Source organism: Triticum urartu, chromosome 2A (assembly GCF_056163025.1).
Source record: "Triticum urartu cultivar PI428250 chromosome 2A, HENAU_Tu73, whole genome shotgun sequence".
NCBI classification, from domain to species: Eukaryota; Viridiplantae; Streptophyta; class Magnoliopsida; order Poales; family Poaceae; genus Triticum; species Triticum urartu.
The window spans coordinates 610563276-610579173 of record NC_141874.1 but is presented as its reverse complement, the minus strand read 5'-3'; the positions used below and the strand labels follow the sequence as shown (position 1 = coordinate 610579173).

General features: G+C 45.0%; 1 long non-coding RNA gene across 14 annotated transcripts; it reads left to right on the top strand.

Annotated features, from left to right (window-relative positions):
* The first annotated feature begins 2282 nt into the window (after positions 1-2282).
* On the top strand, positions 2283-8991 carry LOC125539154 (uncharacterized). 14 transcript variants are annotated; one of them, XR_015617091.1, is made up of 6 exons: positions 2283-2780; positions 3053-3139; positions 3218-3300; positions 3688-3724; positions 3878-5174; positions 5397-7227. It is a non-coding gene; the product is annotated as an uncharacterized LOC125539154 (long non-coding RNA). The 14 variants fall into 14 exon arrangements; XR_015617084.1 differs by having other exon boundaries at positions 3648-3724; XR_015617083.1 differs by having other exon boundaries at positions 3648-4184; positions 4265-5174.
* The last annotated feature ends 6907 nt before the right edge of the window (positions 8992-15898 follow it).

The window sequence follows — 15898 nt, the reverse complement described above, 5'->3', positions numbered from 1 at the left end:
ATACACCACCTACGTGGGGTTGTGTGAGAGAGATACAAACCTAGAGAGATATAGTGTGTGGGTTCTTGAGAGTTTTTCTTTGTGGGGGGGGGGTCAATCAAAAAATTTAACATATGCAATGTGTGTGAAATAGAGTCCTGGATATAACATATATATAGAGGGGGCGATCCACGAGAAGAGAGTGGAGGTATCATCGGCTTGAGGTGTCCATAGAATCGAAGAGAGGGATGATGTGTGTGTGTGTGCGCGTGCGATCGATAAAGAGTGCCATCAAATTTGTGTGTGCCCACGTCAAAGATATAGAGTGGCTGGCCTACTAGAACGTGAGATGGGGCATGTGCAGTTTGTCTCTGTGGCATGGATACCTACCTACAGCGCTCGACTATCGGTGTGTGGTGGGGGAAGAGGGAGGCCCAATTAACTATAGAGGTACAATGGCTGGTATATGTGTGGAGGAGGAGAGAGGCCTACCTCATGTATTAAGGAGATCGATCTGCCTCATGTATTAAGGGAGATCGATCAGCATCCATGCATATGTGCAGGAGATGAATAAGGTTGGGAGAGAGACAGAGCTAGAGTGTTGGAGGGGGTGGTAGTGGAGTTGCTTCTAACAAATGGTGGGATAGGCTTGCTAGACAAACGGAAGGCACGCCCGCAATATCAATACGAGAGGATATGGCTGCTTGTTGTCTATGCACGTGCGTGTGAGAGACGAGTCAGGAGGCATGCACGAATGATGAGGGGGGACGATGTGGCTGTGGTAAGCAGACGTAACTACATAGGAAGATCAATCGCCCTTTGTAAGATAAAGGAGAGACATAACTTGTGAGGTACGTCGATCGATGGGGGGTAGTTAAAGTCGATCTAGGTATATGATGGGAGATCGATCAGTATACATGCATGTGTGTGTTAGAAGCAAATGAGGCACGAGGAGAAGGATAGAGAGAGAGAGGGGGATGCATGTAGGAGGTGGTACGAGAGGCATACTATATCGAGGCGGAGGAGTGTGCGAGTACGAGAACGATGAAAAGAGTGGTGGGAGTGAGGCATGGACGGTGACAAGAGAAGAGGGGAAGCTTGTGTTTGTGCTAGGCACACCTGGCTAGAGAGGCATATCGATTGATGTGTGCCGTAAAGAAGGAGCTGGGGGGCCTACACACACCGTGGGTGAATGACCTAAAGTGAAAAGACGAATTTGCGCGATGGAGCTAGAGAATGCTGAGGGAGGGTGAGAGGGATGCGGGCGTGTGCATGCACAAGAGAAAGTTAGCGCTAGCTACAAAGATAAGAGGGTTGTGTGGGTGTAAAAGACGAATAGAGATCATATATACTTCATTATAAAAAGAGAATTCGAATATTTGAAGAATTTATCATAGTGTTTCAAACCGAGGATGTGTGAATATATATAACGGTGATACACATGTTGTGGTTATGAACATGGTATACTACATTTAATATGTTTTATCTCTACTCTTATAAAAAACAGAGTTGTTGATGATGGTGTGCCTGCCATCCTGGATTATAGACCGTCTGATTTATATCTGGCGGATAGCAAGGAAACTATGATGGTTGAAGTTGGCAACAATCATGATTGTAGATTCTTATTGAAATAGAGAAACGAATTCAAATTTAGTTCGAATTGCAGCGGTAGTATAAACATTTGGAATGCACTAAAATGTTGGTATGAGTAGGTTACATGCATTATACAGCAGGCGAAAAAATTTAATCGGACACAACATGGATTCATACTCCCTCCTTCCATCTATATAGGGCGTAATGAGATTTTTAAGACCGCCTTTGACTATTGACAATATTAATAGTACATGACATGCACAATGTAAAAATTATATCATTGAAAGAACCTTTCACAAACGAATTTAACGGTGTGCTTTGTGTAAGTTGCATGTCATATATCATTGCTCTAATATTTGATCAAAGTTAGTATCGAAAAACGCATTAGGCCCTATATAGATGGAAGGAGGGAGTAGCTTTGAATATCATTTGTATAGTAAAACGGGGCAAGACTCTCTCTTTGTGTAGTGTGAATAGTTTTATTTTTTTCGTTTTCTTTTTGGTTGAGGGAAGTGCGAATTGATTTGATACGTACAAGTATAATCTCTACTTCTAATGGAGCAGTTGGTAGTCTCCGCCGGTCAATTTTCGTCCCACCTTCCTTGGTTTTTTTATACCTCCTCCCACCTCTAACTTATCCATCAGAAACCAAAAAAACCTTCTCCTGAAGCCTTAACCCGCATCCATCCACGTACAAAAAAATAGACCTACTATGGTTAACCAACGAAAAAAGACAACCAGCGACAAAAAAACCTAAACCTATTGCCCGCTCCCTCGCGCCCCTGTTGCTCCCTCCTCGATCCCGATCTGGATCGAGGGGACGAGGAGCTCCTGCCTCCCCGACAGCCGGCCTCCTCCTCGCCCCGCCGCTGCGTCCGGCGCCGCCACGGCCTCTGGAACCAGGGAAGCCATGGCCTGAGCTCGGCCTCGAGGTCCCCGCCGCTGTCTCCTGCAGCTTCTGCCCCGCCGCCTCGCCGTCGCACCAACCTTGGCGCCGCGCCGCCGCCGGCTCTGGTCGCCTCCACCTCTGCTCCAGGCAACCCTCGGTCGCCGGCTCGCTGGAGCACGACGGTAGATGATGGATGGCCTGGTTGTGTGCGATGGATGCAGTTCTCACGCGCAAGCTAGGGTTGGAGCCGCCAGCTCTTCATCCTGCCCGCTGGCGGCGACTCTTCCCGTCCCGCACTGCCGCTTCCCCGTTATCACAGGTATCTCCACCCCTTCCTCCTTCCCCCTCTTCTCTCCTCTCCCTTCTCCCTCCTCCATCTCTGTTCCCTTCCCCCGACTGGCCCGGACATGGAGAACAGCGACAGGGCCAGGTTTGCGGATGTGTTGCGGTAGTCCTTTATGGGGTGCTCCCCGGCGATGACCGTGGCCTAGCAGCAGGATAGCATAAGCTCTCCCTTGTTCTTTTGTGCTTGAATCAGATTTGGTGGTTCTCAATTTTACACATTTATTGATCTTGGTCTTTTGTATGCAGGGTACATTTATGTTTCATGATCTGTTCTGCAGATTTTCAGAACACTGAGTGCATATCTTGCCTTGCAATGCTGCTGATTCGACAATCGTGAGTGCTCCTCTCCCCTTTCCCTCCCTGCTAAAATTCAGTTCCAAACACGATCTGACGGTTGATTCTTTGGTTCAGGAACTGGATTCAAACTGGACTTGCGACCAGAGCAACCCCAAGCAAGATGAACTCGATTGGAAGATGTCTTCTAAACTCTGAAGGCAAGCACTCGGTCGACACTTTTGCTCCTGTAGAAGGCATGCCATTTGATTCATGCCAAGAAGCGTACGGACAGTATAAGCTATTTGCTTTGGAGGATGGTTTTGGAATTCATCATGGAAAGCCGAGATGAGGGCATGCACGTTACCAGTTGATGCACAAAATTGTGTGCTGGTGCTAGATCAGTTACATAGCGTCTTGCTTGAAATTGTAGTACAACTATATTCTTGTCGTTTCCCCAGCCACGCCATGATGGTCTTGCGCTTGAATTTTTTCCATGCTTTGAAATTGCTTGGTATTTATATTGTAGCTAGGATTGTCATTGTCTTGTTTGGTTTTCGGTGTGCAGGTTAAGAGGGACAATGATAATTCTTCTTCGTGCAAAACAGAAAAAAGGCGAGGATGTGTCTCCTCCATGCAAAGCAGGTTGGTATGTGAGCATATTCAGCAACGAGCAAAATCACCCTCTGTCTGCAATTTGTGAAGAGAAGAGGCAGTGGAACTCACACAGTGAGATCAATCCAGTTCTTATGATTTTCATCAAGAATCTCAAAGCACCTCATCCATTTTTGCCAACAGAAACAATGAAAAAACAATTGGGGGCATCTCGAGATTGAAGATTGTGAAATTTACACAAGTGAGATATACAGAAAGTTTGAAGACGAGTTCTTCAAATCAATGTCCTTGGTTGTGTCTAGGTGCATCAGTGAAACTGGATGTGAAGTTAAGTGTGCACGTCCAGAATATTTTCAGGCATATGGGAATGTTGTGCAGACATTTTGTTGGTTTCAGACAATTGAAAGCAGTGCTACAGTCCAAATTTTGCCAATAGAAAGGAGTTTAGGGAAGACGACAGAGGAGGAATATGATGTTGCCCCAACCCCAGGTACTACCTTTACACCCGTATCCACTTTTGGACAAAATTGGGATCTAGAGTTCATGAAGAGCGCGACTGAATTTAAAAAGGTCCGTGCGTATTCTTGGTACCTCGAGGATGAGAGCAAGCCACCCAAAAAATGGCCAGAAGGAAGCACCATATGTGCAGGTGTGCTCATGTGCGTTAGAAGGCGAGTTTGTGCTTCTAATTTCCTAAACATTCCTATTACAAACAGAAAACAGCTATGGTTGGTGATAATAATTATTGGTGAACATTGTTATTGGTAAACCTGCATGCTGTCGATCTGCCTCTTCTTCCTGTTGCAACTATTGATGGCCATTATTATTGCAATTTTATCCTAATTTATGTTCAGCTATTACCAGGTTCTTTGATTGAATCCTAATTCAAACTTCTAACATACGCAATACTTTTTGTGCAATTATAAGATGATGCATACTCTGACAGTGCTTTGGCCACATAAAAGGTAAATCCATCATTGTGGAGATGTCAAAGTTGTCACAAAAACAAGCATCTGAACTTTCTTTTTGGAATGAAACAAAGATGCAGACTAACCGTATCATGTTTTTTTGACATCAACCAATATCATGGGTTGGTTCAGGACTTCAGGTATATATCACCAGTATAACAATCAATTAACCATAGCAATTGTTACTTTTTTTATCTACTCTCAAATGCTTCTCTATTTTAAATACGTATTAAATGTTGTCACAATCACCCTATTTCCGCCGCACTGAGGGCTATGGCAGGAAGGAGCCCACCGTCGGCATCGCCCATGGCCGAGAAGACCGAGGACGCCGTGGACCCAGCGCCCTCAAGTACGATGGTGTTCTTTCTGTTAAGACTTATGGTGATGACTGAGGAGTTTTGAGATTAATCTTGATCTTCATATGACCGTGACCGGGAGGCGAACCCGGTTGCGCTTAGAGACAATTGATTAATGGAGATCCTCCGGCCACCGAGCTCGAAAAGGAAACCCAGGCAAGAAATCCACACTTTTCCATACCGCTTGCCGTTTAGGCCGAACAACTTCGTGAACTTCAACCCCATCATGTTGTAAGTACTAATAGTTTACAAATTAACTAAGTTTTTAGATTGGATATTCTTCCACATCTATGCATATTTTTTCTTACTGCGGTATATATCTAACACTAGAAAATGAGTTGTTGAAATATTTTTTTACTAATAATCATTGGTCTATAGGACAAGGACTCGGCGGATGATTCCTCATTGACTTTCTACCAGCTGCGCCATGACTGCGTCCACAGCATCCCGACACCATGTTCAAGACCAAGTTCTAACCCACATATCCAATCTCCCTCCATGGATCTTGCCTCTCATTGACCAAGATCAACAATTACACTCAATTTCAGATTTACAAAAGAGATGGACCTAGAGCAAACAACCTGTGAGGCTTGGTTCGTGTACATCAACAACGTTGTATGATGGTGAAGTTTCTTCACTTCCCCTGACCAGACGCTGCATGCTCTGCTCACTGAAGGTGCCCGCTGTTTGTGTTTGGATGTTGTTGCTGCCGTATGTCAAGGTATGTAGCAGCAGCTTTTGTTTTCCGTTTCACACTAGCGAATGTCAGAATTTATCATGTGGGCAATTTTTTTTACTGTAGTATGAGTACAAGGTTCAAAGAAGTTCAGTCGTTTAGTATCTCACAGATTGTCTAGGCTTTAAATTTAGGAGATGACTTGGAATCTCAACATAGAAAATTATTTAGTCTAATGCAGATTACATATTAAACGCCTTTTCGAAGCAAGTATGGAAGAACATGTGGTGAGCTCTCCATGAGAAAATTTAATATAACAGTTTCTTTGACTTGAAGGAATATTTGCAGATTTTTATCTATCGAAAGTTTGAGGGTATCATCTTTGCGAAATTGATGCTCTTGACGTCTATTAGTAATGGACACTTCTATCATTCTATATATCATTTTATGCACTTAACTGAGAAGGCTTTCTAATAGTTGAGGAGGCGCTCATGATTCTGAGCTTGGCTCTTCCTGACTAGCTCGTCACCAGGCTCACAACTGCGGAATCATAGGTGCGAAATGCTTCAAGGTGTCCGCCAAAGCCCATGTCATTGAGCAGAAAGTTGCCTCGCTCAACCAAATTGCACCTGTCATTGATGCACGGCGAGGGCACTCGGAATCTGGTGTTTCTCCGTTGCGAAGCATGCGATGTTGAGAGAAAAGAGGGAGACTGCACCGGAGGAAAGCGAAGCATGGTAGCAGGTATGAAGATGAGAGCATGATGTTCTCTTTTAGCAAAGGATCCATGTTTCTATTTTTTTTCATCCCGTTGCAACGCACGGGGACCTTTGATTTGATTTAGTATTATCTTATACTGTAGATAGGGAAATATGGACACTAAATATCCATTTCTTAGTAGTCAACCTGGTACATTAGGCTGTATATAGTACATGGCAGAGTTCTTCCAGCTACTAATTCAGGTAATCTGATTCATATCTTAGGCACTTTTCTTTAGGCATAGTTAACTAACAGCAAGGACATTGCCATATATGAAGTATGAACAGGTACAGTAATGATTTCACATATGCACTTTCCCTACAACCTATGTCGAGGGTACCTACTGTAATGATTTTGCATATGAACTTGCTAAAAATAGTACTGCTACCTTGAGTTTGTCAAAGAATAATGCCACTAAATTGTCAGCCATTTAGGATCTGTCATCTTTTTCCCCACTAGGGCGCTTCCTTAAAATTTATTACTTTAGAGACATGGGGATCCTCAAGTTAACACACTTGATTCTTACTGCTGCCTATGCATCCCTGAACTTCAGTTAAATTTATGATTATCTCGATATTTCCTATACTTTATCAAGTGTAGGGTTCTTAAAATAAGGACAGACATTTGTTTCACCTTTTGTAGTTCATCATAATAGCATATGATTTTAGAAAATGGCAAATTGCCAAGTACAATTCTGAAGCGGAGAGTTACTTATGTATTTTTTTATTCATAAATGACATGATCAAGGAGTCAGGTGTGAAAATGCTTTATAAATCAGGTGAGCCAACATGCTGAAATTTTGTGGCAATTAGTGTGGGAAAGAACTATGTACTCTTGTTTAAAGTAGACTTCATCGCCTTATTGTTAGAGTCAGCTTCACCCCTCCCATTGTTATATTCTTGACATGAATATTAGCCCCCCCCATTTATATTGTTGAAAATGACAATCGCTTGATCTTTGAATCATGCAGCTGCCTATCTATAAATCATAATTGTGACCAAATAAAACGTACTGATATATCCAAATCTAGGTCGAAGCTATGCTATAGACTAGGTGGTAATAATGGCCATCATTTATATGTTTGGAAACTACTAATAATCCACTTGATCATCTCAAGTAACAAACCACTGACTAATTAGCCATGCATCAAGAAAAGCAGAAGTTGTTCATCTCAATAAAAATAATCCAAATTACCATATTTGTTTATTAAAAAATGGTTATATACTAGCCCCAAGCCATTTCCAACAAAGCAAATATCATTGCATTTTTTTCTATTGGTACTTTGGATAAGTGTGGGTGGACTTGATAATTGACACGAGGAAACTGCTAAAAGCAAGGAATCTAATCAACAACAAGGATCTTCTAATGGTTTCCTTCTGGTTTATGTGGTGGGAGTGTTGAAATATTTTCATGAGGAAAAAAATATGATCCCCTTGCTCACTCATCGATGAGCATGAGGACGGTACGTAGTTGCAAACTCCATTGCTCTGCAGGATCGTGCACCGACGCCAAGTTCATAAATGGACTTTATCTACGTTCGGCAGTGTGTAGCTCAACAAGAACACTTCGTGTCACACTGATGGAGGCAACGGGGCCTATGGGCTATTCTTCGTGACTCATTTGGGGGCTTCATTGCGAAAAGTGCCTGCAACTACCGGGCTTCACTGCTCTAGATATTTGAATACATACACACATTCTTAAGGCCCGGTAAAAACCTGAAAAAATACGTTGTATTTAGATATAAAAAAGATATAATTCTGACAGGAATGACTCCCCTTTTATCCTATATACTATCAGAAATTTGTTTTTTTCTACAGCCAAAAACAAAACGAGATAACTACCACAATTGCCACGGGTATTTGGGATGTGTATATGTATCTCTGGAAAAAAATTCACATTTTTCTGAAACTTCAAAACACAAATTTCAAAATGTTTAAATATAGAGAGCACTGGAGCTCGGGTGTTGCAACACGTTGATTCATGCAGGTACAAGTGGTCAAGATTGGACATTCCACCGATTGAAGCTGAAGCATTAATGATGGGCCTGAAGTTAGCAGAAAATTGGACGAGTGTTGCTATACACACGATGATGTGCAACCGATTTGTGCACGATCGCACTGATCCAGCCATGCATGCGTTGGAGAAAGTGGAGACCAACGGCTAGATCAACCATCGTCCGATGTTCGGCTGTTGTTTATCGTCTGGATAGTAGTTCCGAAATTGGACATCCACTCCCATGCGGTGGAGAGATTCAATAAAAATTATTCAAGGCGTGAAGAACCAGTCGGAGTACCGCACTTTACGGGGAGTTGTCACTTATGATTGCCGGAATTTGATGGCAAGCTTTGGAAGGGCGAGGATGATGCACCGGGGGCGAGAAGCAGATTCACATGAACACTTGGTCGATTTTGTTTTATTGACAGGACTGAGAGGTCAAGGGGAACCACCCTCTTATTTCCTGGTTCCAGTTCTTGTAAAGGATATGATAATCATTTAAACAAAGCTGTCAAACTTAAAGAAAAATAATCTTCCACTACTGAAAAACATTAAGGATTTGCACATTTGTGCTTGATCATGAAGTGAAATGGACCACAAAGGGACATTTTAACTTGTTTTATTGAGAGGGCATGAGAAGTCTGAAAGGATCATCTTCCTTGGCCCGTGATAATACAAAAGGTGTCTTTATATATATGTTTGTTTTCACAGAGTATGAGAGAGATGGAGATGAATTATGTCGACATAAAAAAGAATAGCTTGAAGACCCTTGGATTTTTTATGGTAGCACACGGGCACCTTCCAAAGACAAGGTTCTTCAGGCGATGTTTTATGGCATTGCACGTGCACCTAACATACTAAATCCAGCTTTGACCTTATCATTTGTTTGATTCATTTATATACATGCATTGTAGCCCGTAGCAACGCACAGACGTTTTACTAGTATTACTATACGTTAGGCTTGTCCCTAAAATTCAACACGCGTCTTGTTATATCCTGAAAATTCAGATATCGTGCTCCCAAAACTGGCGCCTTCACAACCCGTGCCTTGCTATCCCGAAATTACAACGCGCGCGAAAACTCCCTCCAGCTGCCAAATCCCGATACGTGAAATCCCCCTTCTAACCCTGAGCTGAAAGGGCCGCTAGTTCAAATCGGTGGGGGGTACTTTTGTAACACACCCTACATTTTGGAGAAGCGCGTTCCTAAGTCATGCTTCACCCCCTCCCATCGCCCCTTTTTCGCCATTCAAAATCCCAGGCCGCCATAACCTCTCCGCTCTAGCCGTGAAACCCCACCCTCCTCCGTCCGCACGTCACCGCTGCCCAGCCGGAGCCTCTTCCCCAGCGACATCGTCCAGCGCAACAGCTTGACGCCCCTCGTCCACCTCCCCGGATGAGGATCCGTCGTCCATCTCGCCGTCCCGCCGGTTCAGCCACCCCGTCCTCCACCTCCAAGGAGCTGCTCCGACGATCGCCTCGTCTATCGCGGCTGCTCCATCCCTGCAGCGCCGCCTTAACCTGCTCCACCGGAACCGCAACATCCTCACCGACTCCTCGGACGAAGCCGAGGCCTACTCGGCGCCACCAAAGAGGTTGTACACTCATCGCATCGCACCTTCTCCTTAACTCGACCTCCCGGCGCCGACGGTGCTCCATCCCGCACCCCCATGGAGCGGCTACCTTGAAGCCGGCGCCGCGGGCGACATCTCCACGGCGGCTCTCCCCCAGTGCGAGGCCCCTTCGGCGGCGGCGTCCATACCAACTGGATCTTCTGCTGCTGCTCCGGCTCTCGCTTGATCGCTTGCTCGCCCAGCTGCTACTGCTGCTCTCCCCCTCGCTCGTGCTGCCGCTCTGCTCCGATTAAGCCACACTTCAGTCAACTGAATCGACTTTTGGGTCAGTCGATTTTCAGGGGTTGGCGGGGCTCGCCCGAGTTAAGGAAGAACCACCCGCAGTGGGGACGGGGGGTCGCCGGAGAGGTACCCCACTATCTATCTTAGGGTTCAGGGTGGGGGGGGGGGGCAGGGGCCTAGAGGGCTGGCCGAGGCGGCGGTGGCGAGTTGTTTTGGGGCGGCGAGACGGCGCTGGGGCCGGCGGTTCGGCCGGTGGTGGCTGGCGGCTCAGGGGGGTGCAGGTTGAAGATGAACTACATGCCCTCCCTAAACTACATGTCAAGTGCCTCTCTTCTACCATTGCATTCAGTTTCGACAGTAGCATTCAGATTCCACAGTAAATTTCAGTTTCGACTGTTAAGTTCAGAGTCAACAGTTTTTACCTCATCTGTTGTAGTCAGGTGGTTTTTGGTGATGTTAATTTTACATCCATTTTACATCATCTATTGGAGATGCTATTAGAATCCCACTTGAGATTGACGATGTCTGTCTTGTGCTGCTTCAGCCTTGACGTTTTACGGCTCACCGGAGCTTCTCCAACGACAGAATGATCCGTCACAACAGAGCAGTGCCCTGGACGCTGTCTACAGATTCCTCAGATCTTCCTCCACACCTCCGACAGCCACCTCTGCCTCAACTGCTTCAGCGACCAACCCAATGATGCTGAGGTCGACACGGCTATGGCAAAGAGGTTGTACACTTGTTGCATCACTTATTACTATACATTCACGTCGATCCATTAGGGCTATTTTGGTTCAACGGAAAAACATCGATCCACTGGTTGTTACCATCACTCTAAATTTCTGCATGCTCTCCTTACATAATCTCACCATATTTTTTTCGTATGCATGTCAGATATTGTACACAGTCATGCTGAACATGTAAAGAAAAAGAGAAGAGTTTTGCGCAGCAATACAATGTCATGCAGACATCACTCCATGGTGGGTTCAATGGCAAACCCTCCCCACCCCTCTCCAGATTGTAATCCAGAGGAAGATATCTGTTCTGAGGCGGATTCGGACGCCGCTGACCACTCCTATTTACCCCCCAAGGTGTTTGCTCTACCTTGGCATGATGATGTTAATCATATCATGCATATATTGCATTGCAGTGCCTACTTTTGACATCATATATGTCATCTGCTTAGTTTAGACATGTTCTGTAATGCCACCTGTTTAGTTTCTATATCATATATGGGAATTATGCAGTCTCATGTTTTTTAGCCAGCCATAATATATGTGAAATGTGCAATGCCATCCTGTTTAACCAGGCATCATATATTTGAATGATATCTTGCCCATCCTTTTCTTCATTACATTTCCATTTGTCGATAATGTTTGTACATTAAACTACTCTTCCTGTGAATCAGCCATTTGAGTGGGAGATGGAAAAATCTGGAGTGAAAACAAGGCCTTCAGAGCAGACAGTGCTACCTGTCGAAGCAGATCTCTTGTTGGGTCCCGATAGCTCCTCAGAGATGGATTCAGAGACAGACGACCAGTCCTATTCCCCCACTGAGGTGTATGCTCTAACTTGGCACGGTTATACTGCTCATATCATGCATATGGTGTCTTGCATTGCATAGTTTAGACATCATATACACAATATTCAACACCATGTTCTTAGTTCAGACATCATATCGAATGCCCTCTGTTTAGCATATAAATCACATATGTGAATTAAATGATGCGATCCTGATTACTTATATAACATGTAGGTGAATTATGTCATGTGATCCTGTTTAGTTATTCATCATATCTTTGAATTATGTTATGCTATGCTATCCGGTTTAGATAGACATCATATATGTGAAATTATGTCATGCTATCCGTTTTAGTTAAACAATATACATGTCAACTATTTCATGCCCTCTTTTTTCCACACTATCTATTGCATCTGTCTCTCATACAATGTCTGTACATTCAACTATGTTTCCTGTTTATCAGCCATTTGAATTGGAGCGGGTGATGCCAGTATCTAGCGGACTAAAAACACGGTCTTCAAATAAAACAGTGCTACCTCTTTGTGGAGATAGCACCCCGGTTGTACATGCACAAGAACCAGCCCTACCACACATAACCCAAACTCTCGCAGATTGTACCCCTACTACGATGGACAGAGAACCGGCTTCACCCAATCTAACCCCAGCCCCAGCCAATAGTAACCCAGTTCCTGTTGACACAACACCATCTCCACCACAGAGCTCCCAAACAAGAGCAGTTAGTAAGGCAGCTCCAGTGCCCAAAGGGCCTGTACTATCACGGCGAACCCCAACTCCACCAGTTAGTACGCTTATTCCTGTGGAGGAAGCACAACCAACTAGTCATAGTTTAGCATCTACCGCATTTGATGTTGTTAAATCGTATGTGCGTATCTTCCCATCTTGGAAATATTATACTGAAGATGAAGGAAAATGCCAGTTGCAGGTGTTTGTCCAGGAGTTATGTGTAAGTAATGTTATTCATGGCAATTACTTTGCTTTGTCCCATACATCCTACCTCCATGATGGTTATAATACATCAAATTTTTCCCATTTTTCTCTATAGAGAAGGACCGATTTGGAAACTCAGGATGAGGTAACCTGTGCTAATACCTATGCTACCTTCAAGAATGCTTGGTGGCAGTATCAGAATTACCTGAAGAAAACATACTTCACCGGCAAAGAAACTCATCAAATTCCCTTACGTTCTCTTGAGACACATTTACTGGACGATGACTGGGAACGCCTTGTTCTGTACTGGTCCCGAACCAAGAATGTGGTAAGGTCTATGAGCTCATTTTCTATTTTTAAGTATTATATTATTGCGTCTTACTGTACTTTGTTCATGTAGAACAAGTGCCTAAACCTGAAGAACAACTATTCTAATTTAAGATTCCATTGCTACCATAGGACATAGATATATGTTTGTTTGATGCTTTTATTATGTACTAGTACTTGGCAATAGAAGACTTGGTAGTTTAATCCTGTCCACCTTACTAATGAACTGGTTCACCGAAATGAGTTTCATATACTAGTACATGCTAAACTTGTTATGTGTCTGCTTGTTTCTTCTTTTAGAATGCTGAGAGAATATTGGGGAAGAGTGCCTTATTAAGCAAAGGTAAAGGAAGTAATGCAGATAAGGTTCAGGATAGTGACACATCCTGTCTTGGTTTAGTGTTGGAGTTACTGGCCACTACCGCTTGCACAAGCTATTCAAACTCACTGTCTGAATCAGTTCGGTTTCTTGAGTCTCAACTACAAGCTGAAAGACATCGATCAGCTGTGCTGCGACAAGAAGCGGAAGGACTGCGGAAGTCCCTGGAGCATTCCGATGCATACTTTCTGGTGCAACAGCAAGCGTTGGAGGATTTTAGCGCCAAACAGGACAAAGCTAATCAGCTTGCTAAGCTTAAACCAGCATGGTGGATACCCAGGATAACGTTTCTTGAGCTCTTCTGAAGTTGTTTCAGTTATGCTCTTGTTTTGCTGCCGCGTTTATTTGCACTGGTGGCCAATTTTGACGGCCAGTGTATAAGATATGCTGCTTTGTTCCCTATATTTGCACTGGTGGCGAACTTTGATGCCCAGTGGATGTAATATGTGTAATAGCCGTGATAGCCTAGCGTTAGTTGCTTGCTTATTTATTTCCTTGTTGTCTTGTTTATTTGTTTGCTTGTAGTCATTGCAGTTCTTTTTCCGCGGTTAACTAGTGGCTGCAATAACCTATTTTTTAAAACTAGGCCATAATAACCATGGGATAATATTTACTGTAGTGACACTGGGCCTCCTACGGGCCGTAGAAACAGTGGGCCTTCTACGGGCCGTAGAAATAGTAGGCCTTCTACGGGCCATAGAAATAATGGGCCTTCTACGGGTCGTATCATCAATGGGCCTTATACGGGCCGTATGATCGATTGGACAAACATGGGCCAATAACAGGCCGCGTTATGGCCGTAAACGGGCTAGAGTTGGAATCATCCGTTCATGGGCCGATCGTAATGGGCCATCGTTAATAGGCCGTATTTGATGATGCTATGAAAACGGCCCAACGTATTAACGGACCACAAATGGTCTGACTGTAACCACGGGCTGAATTTGGCCCATAAGCAGAAAATGACAGTAACGGGCCGTAAGTAAACGAATGCTGGAAATGAGCCCAAGAATAAATGGGCTCTGAGAAGGCCAAAAGGTAACATGGGCTGGAAATGGCCGAACGGAATAACGGGCCGTTAATGGGTATAAAGTGATACACTGTTCATTACGGGCCAGTTTCACCACGGGCCGTTAATGGGTGTAAAGTGATACACTGTTCATTACGGGCCAGTTTCACCACGGGCCGTTAATAGGCCAAGATTTACATAGGGCCTCATATGGGCCGAAAGACGTCATGGGCCATACATGGGCCAGAAGTGAAAATAGGCTAGAATCATATTGGATGGCCTAGATGACGCTACAGGGCCTAATTCGGATAGGGCGTAACGGGCCTTGGGTTAGCGGGCTATAAATGGGCTATATGCGAACATGCCGTTAACAGGCTTTCCATGGGCCGGCCCGCCACCTTTTGACCAAGGCAAACAGGCCGGCCTTTTCACAGGAATAGGCCTCTGTTGGGCCGTGCCACGTGTCGTCTTATCATAGGCGCCTATCTGACCCACTGACGAGCTGACACGTGTTTCGTCCGGCCAATAAGAATTTTACACGTGGAAATTTCCCATTGGTCGGGGCTGTTAATGGGTTACCGGATCCAAAACCCGACCCGATAGCTTAACGGCGTTCCGTTACGGTGGATGCCACGTGTCGGTCACCCTTGACAAAAGCACTTCTGTGACGCGCGATTTATCGTCATGGAAGTGGACACTTCCGTGATGATAATTTTGGTAATGTCATGGAACACTTCTACGACAACACAGGTATGACTATCTTGATTCTGTCATCAATTTGTCACGGATGTACATGCATGACAAAAAAAGCGACCTACTGTGACAAACACGTATCATCATGGAAGTGTATTTTTTTTGTAGTGCTGGTGGGTCCCAGCAGTCAGGGGCAAACATTTTTTTCACGAAATACGGTGGCCCGTCCGGTGGGTCCCCGCTGTCAGGTGGAGGAATAATTATTTTGCACGTAATAAGGAGGCACTTCCTTGCTGCGGCCGTGGACCCTGCTGTCAGCCTCTCCACGTATAGTCCACGTCCGATGGAAGCCATCCCTTGACCACGTTGACCACGCCGCGCCGAGAGCACTAGGGCGGTGGATAACGGCAAGGCCTAGGAAGTTGACGACGCGGCAGTGGATGCCCACGCGTAGAGGAGTACGAGGGTTCACTGGTTCGCTGTGGTGTGAGGCTGCCGTCGCCGCAGAATAACAGGGGGTGGGTGAGTAGAGGGATGGCCTGACCAGCGGTGGAGTAGTAGGGGGCGGTGAGGCCTCTGCCGCATCGCAGCCGACCATGGGAGGCAGGAGCACGAGGCACGACCGACGCTGGTTTGGGCGGCTGGAGCAAGAAGACGAGAGGTTGAAGAAGAACTACGGCCATTGGATGGACATCGTACAGTCACTGGAGCTAGAATCGT